A 13,552-nucleotide genomic window follows, 5' to 3' on the forward strand; every position below is an offset into this window, starting at 1 on the left:
CTAAAAACAAAAGTTAATCTCAAAAATATCAAAAAGCAAGTACCAGTATTTATTTTAGGTTAGAGATTTAGTTTATTCCTTTTCATCCAATAATCTTCAAGAGACATTACTATCTTCTAGTTCAAGGCAATCATTCCTTATTTGGACAATTTCAGCAACATTCTAATGGGTCTCCTGGCTTCCTTCCTTGACTCACAACCAACCCATTCCCACATAGTTAGAGTAACCTTTTTAAAAAGATGTAAATCACATCAGATCACTCTGTAAAATATTTCAGTGACTTTGTCATCAGACAGTTCAAAAGCTTCAATCTCCTTAACCATAACTGCCAAGTCCCTGCAAATTATGTCCATTAACCACATTGTTTATTTCATGTCACTGTTCTTTTCCTCTTCATGCTATTGTGTATAACAGGCATGGATTCATTTCCAAGCTGCATTAGTGTTCCATTTTATAAATGTAAAAAAATCATCATTTCTACTGTGACAGGCATTTAAGTTGTTTCCATTTTTAGAAATATTAATAGTGTTGCCCATAACGTATGTAGATGTGCACAGTTATGAGTTTCTGTTGGGTATTTTGCTCAGATTGAAATTGCTAGCTTCGTGGAAAAGCTTCTATTTGGCTTCAGTAGATAATACCAAATAGTTTTGCAAAATGGCTGTACCAATTGAGACTCCAGCCAGCAGAATATGAAAGCAGAGTTATTCCACATTTCTCCAATATTAACTATTGTTAGTTTTGGGGTTCATTGTTGTCATATTTCACAGTGGCTCACCTTCCAACAGAGATTATTTCGTTACTATTAGGGTATAATCATATTTAGTCTGTGACTTGCCTTTTTTTTTTTTAAACAACTATGAACTTTGATACAAATTTTTAATTTTCATTAAATTCAGTTTATCTTTTTTTTTTTTTTTTTGTAGTTTGTGTGTTCTGTCTAGGAAATCTTTGCAAAGCAAAGTTTGCAAAAATTCTGCATTTTTCCCCCCTAGGGAGTTTAAAGTTTTAGCTTTCCACTTTAAATCTATGATACATTTCATGTTAATTTTTATGATGTGATGGATGGATCATTTTTCATATGGATATTTGAGTCTGTGCTATTTGCTGAAAGTTTTCCCCTTAATGGTTTTGTCTTATTTTTTTTCAAAATCAGTTGACCATGTGTGGATTTATGACTGAAATCTATATTCAGCTCTACTAACTAATCTACTTTTAGATTGTCAGATTCTAATCTACTAATCTACTTTTAGATTTCAGATTCTCTAGCTATATGGTGCACTTTTTAATGGGATAGAGTATGTTTGAAATTTTATTCTATTTTTCAAAACTGTTTTGGCTCGTCCAAGTCATTTCCATTTCCACATATATTTTAGGATCAACTGATTAGCATATACCCCCTCCCCAATAAAGCCAACCCTGCTTCAACATTTATTGGAATTGAATTGAATAGAATCAATAAATGATTGGGAAGAATGACTTTATATCTGTGAAGATGGTATATCTCTTCATGCACATAGGTATATTCACATTTCTCTTAACATTGTTGTGATTTGTGAACTGTAGAACATTTTGTATATGTCTAAAAATTCATTCCTATGTCTTTTAATCTTTTGACACTATTATTTTTGAGGTACTATTGTTTTACATCCTCACTAGTGTATAGGATTTCCCCCTCAGGTATAGTCTCCTTAGCAGTCTGACCACTTAAAATTACTTACAGTCCTTCACCATAGTCCACTGTGCTCGTGCACCCTCTGCTCACCTCTCCCCCTCTGGATGCCTCAGATCTATGGTCAACTTTCAAAGGTTGGTTTTAAAGTTTGCCTTTGTCTGACACTTTATTGGTTTCTCTATATTCCAAATATAAGTGACACTATTCACTATTATCTTTCTCCTTCTTATTTATTTCACTTACCATAATCCCTTTCAGCTCTATTCATATTGCTGCAAATGGCATGAATTTTTCCTCTTTGATTACTAAGTAGTATTCAATTGTGTATATATAGCACATCTTCTTGATCCATTCATTTGCTTTGGGGCACATCGATTTCTATATTGTGGCTGTCAAAAACAGTGCTGCAATTAAACATAGCTCAGTAAGTATTTATTGATGACCTACTAAGTGCCAGAGATATAGAATAATTAACTCAAGGCATAACACCCATGCTAGGTACATGGTGGTGAGCAAGCTCAATGTTGGTTTGAGGGACTTATAAAAACTGAATCTCAATGCATTGGATGAGGAGGTGGGTGGGGAGGTGGTGGGAGGCTTTTGATGTGACATTTAAGCTAAGAAGACTTAAATGTCTTCAAATAAAGACATGTCTTCTAATAAGACTTCTAATAAAGTCTTAAATGAAACAAGCTTTGCCAAGTGAAGGTGGGATGAATATGAACATCCCGGATAGAGGAAAGAACACAGGTTGACTGGCGTTAAGAAAAATCATGGAGGGCCTCCTTGGTGGTGCAAGGGATTAAGCACTGCACTATGAAGCAATCTGAAGCCTCTGCAGCATGAGTTCAATCCCCGACCAGCTAGGGAGACACCCACATGGTGCAGCAGACCTCTCCTGTCTCACCCGCTGCTCCCTTCAGCAGTGTATTTCAGTCAATCTGCCTGTTCTGTTCCCCACTCTGTCTCTGGTGGATCCTCTCACCCCCTGCATCTCTGGCCTGTACCCCAGCTCTTGTATGCATAAATAAATAAATCTTTAAAAAAAAAAAAAGAAAAAAATCGTAGCGCACTTAAGGAACTGAAAGAATTCTGGTTTGGCTTTAACATATATAGCAAAGAGAAAAAGGGAAAAATTCACACTTGCAAGATTAGTTGGGGCCAGATTTTTGTAAACTACATTAAGGATTTTAAAACTGTATCTAGGGACCATAATAAGTACATAATAAGTACATCAATATGTAGCCTACTTTTTATCATGCCAGAAAATAAAAGAATATAGTTCAATAAAGAAGATATGAAGATATTTTCATCTGTTATTGTCCTCATTATTTGGAAACAGAACACTTAATTAAACAAGTGAATAAAGTGTCACTTTATCTTTGGCAAAGCATGATTTCATTAAAATACAACTTCAAACTAAAGAGAAGACCACAGTCTAGTGTGCTGCTGGCTAAGTTCACTTTTATGTTCCATGATTCTTAATCACTTCAAAATTTCTGCAGTTTGTATATTTTGCTAGATGTCCCCAAATCGTGTGATTGTCTCTTCTAAATTAAAAAAAAAAAAAACAATAACTACTAGAGAAATGGGAGATCTTTCTCCTTTGAAACTGGAGTTCAGATATGCTTTGCCACTAGAATTACCTGATTATTCCTGTCCTAGTATTTGTTTAAATCAAATGATAAGGACTCAGAAATGTTCTGAGAGGAAAAAAAATTATGGTAAGTCTAAGATTGGGGTTTGGATGTGCAGGTAAGTCTTATAAAAGTATAAAGAAGATTGTAAGGAAGTCTAGGAATGAAGAACCAAAGGGGAGACCATAAGAAAGCCCTGTGTAGCTCTGGGAGTGGAAGAACAAACATAGCAAGGATTTTGTGGGAGTCTCCAGGCTTCAGGGGTATAGCAGCGACCATGTCTACTGTGGAGCTCACCCTAACTCAGCCAACCTGGCAGCATGTACACATGGAAATATACCTGGCTGCTAGCTCCCGGAGTGCTAGGGGGTCCTCTAAACAGCAGTGTGGTGTGGCTTGCCTGAGGAGGGCAGTGTGCTTACAGCAGATGAGTGGTCTGGCCGCCACGGGTTTGATCAGAGCCTGGAGCAGACAGCAATGAAGATGTTCTGAGAGCATGTTGTGATGGCATGGCACATGCCATAGGGTGTCAGTGTCCCAAAGAGTAAATTTAAATGATCATTGCAAGACCTTGGGTGGTAAGAAAGCACCACAGTGTCGGAAGCAACCCAAACCTTAAATAGCCCCCAATGAAAGAGGAAGAATGCTGTCTTCCCCAGTATTTCACTCACCTCGGATGCTCCACATGAAAGCAGGCCTGTACTAACACTCTTAAAGCTCTTTAGTAATCTAACTCTTATCTAAGACTAGCCCATGGAATGGGAATAGCTGGGTTAGGAGGGGATCTGAGCTCAGCCAGCCACTGTGCCAAAGAAACAGCCTTTATCCATAAATATCTGAAAACTGGGATCCCAAAGGAGAGTTGAAGGGAGAAATCCCAAGGATATTCTGGGAGCTCCCCTTTCTCAAACTTGATCTTGTTTATGATCCAGAAATCCAGAGATTTTGCCAAAGCCAAATTTTTTTTTTTTTTAGTTTTACCATTGCCTAAACAAGTGGATGGAGACTTTCCCTTTGCGTATATATCACTATGTTAGTGTCATCCTAGTGATTTGCAAGTGTCATCCTAGTGATTTGCCAAGGAAACAGGAATTCTAAAAAAGATGATAAGGTATTAATTTAAGAAAGAGTTATTATAGGCATAGGACATATATCAAACTTGTGTGGAAGAAAAAGAGTAGTGGGTTGAAAATATTAGATAGTGGTCAAAATTTTAATTAATCTATAAACTCAAGAGGAGACAATAGGATAAACTTCCCTTATTACAACTGTCACATTTAATTATAAAATGAAAACAAAATTATTACTATGAGTTCACATTTTTGTATTACCTCTGTGAGGGTTTTGTTTTTTCTTTTGGTGGAAAAAGTTACTTAAATATGGCATGATAATAGTGAATAAAAAGTCTAAATAAACATCATTAAGTTCAACTATCTCGATCATGTTAATTTCTGTTCCAGGTCATATTTCATTTGTACTTATTTCCATTATGATCAAATTTCATTTGCGTAAATGGCAAGCAAAACACTAAATGAATTTGGTGATCTTAAGGAAATAATCAGTTCCTTAAAACATGGATTAAATCTGATAGCAGAGCGATGCTATCTATTGCTAGTCAGTTAAGACTTAAAAAATGAAAGAAGCCTAGTACAGGATGCTGTATTTTCAAAATATCTAACTCCTGTTGGCATATTGTGCTCCTAGAAGCAAATTTTTAATTATAAAAAATTTAAACAATATCAGATCTTGACAGTATACATTTTAGTATTGGTAAGTTACCTTTTCCGCCTCATCACCACAAAGAGAATGAATTCAGTAAGGACTCTTCCAGAACCATTACTTCTCCTTTGTTTAGATTTATCACTTCCTCTAGATCAATTTTCTTGCTTTCTGATGTATGCTTTAAGTTCCTTGATTGCCTAAAACAAACTTTTTTATTTGTTCTGCTTAAAAAGACAATTGTGAACAACTAGTTATAAGTTTTAAGATATAGATGCTTTTGTTCCAGAGAGTATTACTAACACAATGGTAAGAGAAAATACTGAGATAATCTAGAAAAAATTTGTGGATCACAACCTGGTGTGACTTTGTATGATTTCAGTGTCATCCATTATATCCCATAGAGAAGAACAGAACACACTAATAGAGCTTAATTTCTTTGAATTATACTTTAACATGCATGTGGAGAAACATACATGTTATACAAACCAATGAATTTTTAGGTTTATATATGAAGTTTTTAAATCACAATATTGAACACTGTATTAGTGTTTTCAAAGTGACTATAACAAAATGACACAATCTGGTGGCTTAAATTACATTTATTCCTTCACTGTTCTGGAAGGTATAACTGAAATCAAGGTGTCCGTAGGTTTGGTTCCCCCCAAGGCCTGTGGGGGAGAATGTTTCACGCCTTTCCCCCAGCTTCTGAAGGGTTGGGGGCAACATTTGGAATTTCATGACTTGTAGATTTCCCACCCAGTCTTTGTCTTAGCCCCGCATGGTATTCTCTCTGTGTCTCTTCACACAGTCTGTCTACATGTGTCTAATAAATTTCCATATTTATCAGGCATTAGTCATGTTGGATTAGGTCCTGTAGTATAATGTTGAAAAGATCAAAGTTGACAGACTTACATTACTGTATTTCAAGGTTTCGTATAAAGTTTCAATAATTTGACAATATATTCATGCAAGAATAAAGAATTAGAACAAAGCAGAAAACCCAGAAATATACTCCAAATATGTCACCTGATTCATGACAAAGGTGCAATTCAATTCAATGGGGGAATTTTACCGTTCTGTAAAGATAGAATTTCAATCAGGGCATCCTCTGAGCGAAGGACTTGAACTTAGCTTTTTGGAGGCATACAATTCAATCCACAACACCTACAACACCTCAAAATGACTCTCATGCTTCTAAGTATACCAACTCCTTTACCCAGATAACCAATATTCTGACTTTTATCATAAAGATTCATTTATCTGATTTTAAGCCTCATATAAATGGGATAATACTCAGCTAATTCTTCTATTTCTGCTGCTTTGCTCAACTTGTTTGTGACTCAGCCATGATTTTGTATATAGCAACTCCTTGTTATTTCCCGGGGCTATACTTTCCATTGTGTGAATTTACCACAATTTATTCATTCTCTTGATGAACATGTTAAAGTTTCTAGTTTTTAGCAATTGAAAATAATGCTGCTGGGGCCTCCTTGGTGCCACAAGGGGTTGGGACGCAACCTATGAAGCAATCCACAGCCACTGCAGCACGAGTTCAATCCCCGGCCAGGGAGCTACCCACATGGTCCAGCAGACCTCTCCTGACTCGCTCGCAGCTCCCCTCAGCAGTGTATTTCAGTCAGTCTGCCTGTTCTGTTCCCCAATCTGTCTCTGGTAAATCTTCTCATCCCCCCTCCACCTCTGGCCTGTACCCCAGTTCTTCTATGCATAAATAAATCAATCTTAAAAAAAATAATGCTGCCACTTACTCTAGTATACCTGTTATCCTTTCCCTTGAGTATAAACTTAAGGAATAGTTTTGCTTTAGTTTATATTTCCAAACATTTTTCAAGATGATTGTACCAATTTATTTTCTCATCAGCATGTAAAGCTATAGCTAGCATCACACTTGTGTTCTTTATAGTTAGTGTATCTTGGGGATCCATTTTAAGCAATAGACACACAAATGTCCTGAAAATATTTTTGCATATTTTTTCTGAAAATTTTATTACTTTCACATTTGGGTTTATGATCCACCTCAAATTATATTTTGTGAATGGTGAGAGTTCTGCAATTAAAATTGCAATTAAAAATTTTTCCTTTATAAATATCCAATTATTCCTGTTCTATTTATCGATAAGACTGTTTCCTCCTATTGGATTGAATCATATCTTTGTTGTAAATCAGGTGACATATTTGAAGCATGTTTCTGGATTTTCTATTGTGTTCTAATTGTTTATCCTCAAATTATTGGGAATTTATTCTCAAATTATATATTATCAAATTATTGAAACTTAATACTAAACCTTAAAATATGTCAGTCTATCGACTTTGATTTTTATCTGCTTTCTAATAATATCAAAGTTATCTGATTGCATTCCTAAAGTGTCCATACAAATTTTAGAATCAGTAGTGTTTTCCACAAAAATTTTATCAGATTTTTATTTGTATTCCATTTAGTGTATAAAGTAATTTAGGGATAATCTGATGATTTAGGAACAAATAAATTTATACCCATGAATTGTAATTTCTCTACTTAGTGCTTCTTTAACTCCTCCCTACAAATTTTGGACATCATTTGTTATATGTATTCATACGTATTTAATATTTTTTGATGCATTTATAAATTTTAAATCCCATTTTCTAATGTGTGCCTGGCACTAGACTCATTGACTGCATCTAGTAATGCTAGTTAATTAATACAGTCAAAATATAGTAAATACAGTCACATTAGAATCTCCTCGGTTACCTTAGAGGGTCATTTCTCCCTCTAGTTTGTGTCTAAGTCCCAGGAGACTTCCACACAGCGTTACATCAGGACCTGTGGGCCACCGCATCCTCAGTATTCTTAGTTCACATCTCATGCTTAATTTTAGTCAGCCTTCCACATGGTACCTGTTAAAATATAAACCACTAACACTGTAGCTGTTTTGACTGAAATAAAAGAAGCATTGCTGGTAATGAGGAAGAGAGAGTGAAACATGTGAAATCTAGCCATTCCTTTGTTTGAAGGCCAGTCCATGCATTAAATAGGTGGATCAGAAGGGTACAAAGTGTTATGTCCCTTAGGACATAATGAATGTGTCTCATTTTATTTGAAAAAAAAAATTTTTTCCCTTCAAAATATAATACAGGGCCTCCCCTGGTGGTGCAGCGGTTGAGCGCTGGCCTGTGAGGCTGCCTGCAGCCTCTGCAGCACCTGTTCGTTCCCTGGCCGCTGGCGAGGATCCCACAAAAATAAATAAATAAATAAAAAATATATATATATATAAAATACAATCATTGCATATAACCATAACTTCTGAAATGCAAAAGGTTTCTTGCTTCTCTTGAGGCAAGCATAGTTAAAAAAGGATTTTTCTTTTATGAAAAAAAGACAAGTGTTCTAAGTATGCTGCCTTTTTCTGTGAGGACAAGCAGCCATGGCATCCCACCCAGAGCTGTGCTTCTCAAACTCTTGCTAGGCATCAGAAAGAACTCCTTCAAACCCAGACTGCTGCACCCCACCCTGGACATTCTAATTCAGTAGTTTTGGAATGGGGCAGATTTCCATTTTATTATAATTTCCCAAGTGAGTTAGATGCTGCTAACACAGAAAGGATATTTTAAGAGCTATTCACTCTATTTAAACACACGTATTTCATGTATACTTTTTAGACAAATGTTCCCCTTAAAAATAAATGAAATTGTAACTGCCTTATTTTATTGTAGTGAATATACCTAAGTTCTCCCATTTGACCATTTCTACATATACAATTCAGTCATGATTAGTACACTCACATTGTGCACAAGCATCCATTTCCACATCCATAAACTTGCTTTAATTTTTTAATATAAAAACCTTAAGTAGATTTTGAAATCATTTAGCAAAAATGTGCCTGCAAGGACACAAGACAAACATTGGGGAAAATTGAAAGTTTTTAGTATTTCAACAAAGATTTTTCCTATTAGGTGAAATTGAAAAATGAGTGTCAGAATTTTGTGAAGGATATTGAATTTGATTACTTTCTATTACAGCTCTTCATAATGAATGCTGTTAAAACTGAGTAATAGTTTCATCAAATAGACTGAACTTAAGTTCAATTTTTTGCATTATTGTGCACAGAATTTTAAAGAAAAATTTTTTTAAATAATGAGGAGGGCCTCCCTGGTGGTGTAGGCTGTTGTGTGCAGCACTGTGAAGCTGTCCGCAGCCTCTGCAATGCCGATTCGATCCCCGCTGGCCTTGGCGCAACCCACATGGCGAACAGACCTCTCCTGTCTCACCACTACTCCCCTCAGCAGTGTATTTCGTCAGTCTGCCTGTTCTGTTCCCCACTCTGTCTCTGGTAAGTCCTCTCACCCTCCCGCGCACATGGCCTGTACCCCGGCTCTTGTATAAATAAAATAAATCTTTAAAAAATAAAATAAAATAATGAGGCTATTTTCTACCATATTGGGCTTTTCTAAATAATTAATAAGATTATTTCATGAAAGCAAAAAGTATTTGCTCTCATTTAATAACAGATATTTTTTAATATAATTTCACCTTCATCTCATATTTTTAAATTTATTTTTTTCATGTTTTGTGTAATGAATAGTGCATTGGTAGAGTAATACTGTAAAAACTCTCTAAGTGAATAATTATGAATATATCAAAAGTACAGATTCAAAAGTTCTTACTGATACAAGTGCATCATCCAAAATGTTTGGCCACTCATATTCTCAAGATTATCTTCATAGGAAGAATCTGTTTGCTTTTTTTAAAAAAAATTGTTAATGAATTGAGATAAGTATCTATCTGAATTCAATTAAGTTAGTGGGAAACAAGGTAGATGAGAAAAAATTTTATTGAAATTAAAAAAGGTTTGGGAAAAATGATTTTGCAGGTCTTGAAACATTGGCTACTGGCCATACTGCCGGCCTGTTCTTCTGGGGTCTTCAACTGCCCCCATCCTTGCTCCTTGCTCCTCTCTTCAACTATCCTCCTCAAAGTGCTCTTAACTCTCAGTCTTGTATTAGACAAGGTTCTAGAGAGAAGCAGGATCAGTATATGCAGGGCACTCACTGCGTGATCAATGAGAAGTAGCTGTTTTTTCATGTCTGCCTTCCTCCTGCAGGTGCCTGCTTCTTTCACTTTATTCTAGGTTGTTTTGTTTTGTTTTTGTTTTTACAAATCTTCCATTTTCCTGAGCAAAACTTTTCACAACTTTACCAAGATATTTTCTATAGGAAAAGTTTGTCCTTTATGTAATGATTCGATACTGCACACGTATAAACGGCCCACATTGATTAAAAAAAAAAAAAACAATCTCCTTAAGAGCTGTTTTCTGCAGCTGATTTGATCTGTATCTCTCAAGACTCTGCTTTCACTTACTTAAATTGAGTGGTTATCCCAGACAGATGGTCTTTACCAATAACAGAACCAAGTTATTATAAACAAAATCTAATTACAAAGACAATTTCTACTTTTATTGCATTTTCTTTTATATCACTTTGTTACCCAGTTCTCATAACTCTGGTAGAAAATCAAATAGTTTAAGTATCTTGTTTTATGTGCTCAAAGATTTAAGGTAAAAAAGAAAACACTTTATGATTCCCATTTTGAGTATGTACCAGTTATTAGAAACACAGCTTTAAAATATTTAGTTATAATTGGCAGAATTTAATAATTTATTTTCCATTTTTTTACTATTTATGTGAGACAATATTATATCTTCAAATTCAAATCTGTGTTACTCCTCTGCTTAAATCCTCCCTTGGATTCAAAATGATATTCAAACATCATAGCATGGCCTCAATAGAGTTCCAGCCAGGCCTCTTATTTCTATGTAATTTTTGTGATGTCTGCCATGAACATACATTATTACTACTGATACCAAAACATTGTACTATCCAACATTTCTCATGTCTCTTTACCTTTTCATGTGTTGCTCCCTTTGCCTAGTCTGTGATGGATCCATCCACAGCCCCTCTGCCCTCCTCACCCTCTTCTTCTACCCTTTCTCCAACTTAAAACCCAATCATTATTTTGAATTTACCTGAAGGATAATCTCATTCTGGGAGCCTTGTCCTTTTTACATTGTCAGTGTCTTAGAAATAAAAACATACATGGTTACAAATTTGTGTACCACTATGTCAGATGAAATAAGTCAGGAGCTAGAGATAACATATTTAGGAATATGTTTGTTCAGATTTTTTACTGTGGCTTCACACAAAGCCTAACTCAGAATCATATAAGCTCCATTCTTAATTCTGTTAGGACTTTAAATTCACTGCCTGTAGATCCCAAGTAAAACCTACACTGGAGATTTTTTTCAGAATAAGGAAATTTAAAATAGTGTTATTTTCAGCTGCAGCTTAGTTGTTACCATTTTTTGTTTCCTGAATAGGTCTATGTACAGACAAATCTTGCTTCCCTGAAGGCAATTATGATTTAATTTAAAAAACAAGTACTGAATATATTTAAAGAAAAATTATATAGCATGTAGATATGCATATGTATGTATGTGTGTATATACGTGTGTGTTTGTGTGTGTAGTCACAGCATGAATGAGTGTAAAAAGAAAGCTAAAAGATTATTAACAGATGTGAGTAGTCATTGATAATTGTAAAAAATAGGGGAATGAAGTAAATTGGAAGGAAAAGTTGGAAACTTCTCAGTGGAATACCTTAAAAACCAGTCTAAACTGTGTCTTACAACTTCTCATATTACAAACATTTGGGGTAATGTCATATACTGTAATCGATCTCCTTGTAGGAACAAACACAAGGAAGTGCTAGAGGGAGCCCAGTGAAAGTTCTATTTCATTTTTGGTGAACTGGAGGGACACAACTTTTTGTTTTAATGTCTCATTTTATTATTTGTAAAATAAACTGTTCTATTAAAAAAAAAAAAACCAGACTAAAGAAAATAAAATGCCCAAAAGAATGAAAGCATCTGTTGAAAGACTTGCTAATTTTAGGTATTTCTGTGGTGGATGGAATAAACTGGATAACGAAAAATGGAAAAAGAAATAAAAGTTATCAAATTTAGTAGCCGATAAGTTACAGTGTGTTGGTACAGTCCCAATGAAAATGGAAGGACAGGGGCCTCCCCAGTGGCGCAGTGGTTGAGCGCTGGGTTGCGAAGCTGCCCGCGGCCTCTGCAGCGCTGGTTCGATCCCCGGCTGCTCCCCGGCCACCTGAGGAGGGTCCCGCATGGCGCGCAGACCTCTCCTGCCGCCCGCTGCTCCCCTCAGCAGTGTACTTCGGTCCTTTTGCCTGCTCTGCTCCCCGCTCTGGCTCTGGTGAATTCTCTCACCCTCCCGCACTTCTGGCTGTACCCAGTGCATGTATAAACAAAAAACAAACAAATAAATAAACAAATAAATAAAACATGCCTCTATAAAAAAAAAATTAAAAAAAAAAAAGAAAATGGAAGGACAAAGGTGGTACATGCTATGAAGAAAGTCAGGTCTTGGGCAATCTCTGAGCAGTGCCTTGAATGTGGGCAGGTCACTATTCTGCTCAAAGGTAGCCAACCAGTGGCTTTCTTCCAAAGTACAAAATAAAATTGAAAATCATCCATAACACATAAGGCCTTGCATGTTCTGGCCCATGATCTACCACATAATCCACTGCTTGATCTGTTTCAGCTACAACAACCTCTTGTTTTTCCTGGATCGTGTCAATCTTTGTTTTGTCATAGACATTTTGTACTTGCTCTTACTTTTGCCTGGAATTCGCTTTCCCAGATATTCATGGCTAGCCCTCCCTTTCTTACAGATCTCTGCCCATTCTCACCTCACCAAAGAAGCCTTCCTGAGTATCCTGACTGAAGCAGCACTCAACCTATTCCCATCAATTTCTATCCACTGCAACTCATTTATTTTTTTGTGTTGGACTTGTCCCCACCTGACATACATATTTTGGGGCTTATTTGATTACTATCTTTCTCTGTGATTATAAAACAAGTTCAAAAAGGAGAAAGATTGATTTGTTTGCTAATGTATGAACAGAACCCAGAAAAATTACAGGTATAGGTATCATGTTGAAAAATGTTCATCCATGTGGAACACTTCCATTGAATAATGACCAGGACTTTGACTAGCAGAAGTAGGGAGCTTTTAAAAATCATGCCTACTGGAAATTAAAAGACAATAAATAATGCATAAAACAGAAGTTTTGGGGTGTTTAGTCTATGACAAGATGAGACTAAACACTTTTGTTCTCTATTTCTAGCCACTTCATTCAACAGCCCATTTATCCAGTGTCCAGTTTCAGTTTAGTTTCCCACTGATAGATTTCTCATAGCAAAATGATTGTGAGATAGGCCTCGATGCGCCAAATTGTGAAAACCTTGCTCAGTCAGATTCAGGATTAAAAAAAAAAAATCAATTAATTCATGAAGATTGAAATAATAAGTATCTGATCACAATGGTATCAAACTAGAAATCAACCACAAAAAGAAAGTGGGAAAGCCCTCTAATATAAATAACACGCAGCTGCATGACTATTGAGGAATTACTGAGTTAATGAGGAAATAAAAGAAGAAATTAAA

Source organism: Talpa europaea, assembly GCF_964194135.1.
Source record: "Talpa europaea genome assembly, chromosome: 4".
Lineage (NCBI taxonomy): Eukaryota > Metazoa > Chordata > Mammalia > Eulipotyphla > Talpidae > Talpa > Talpa europaea.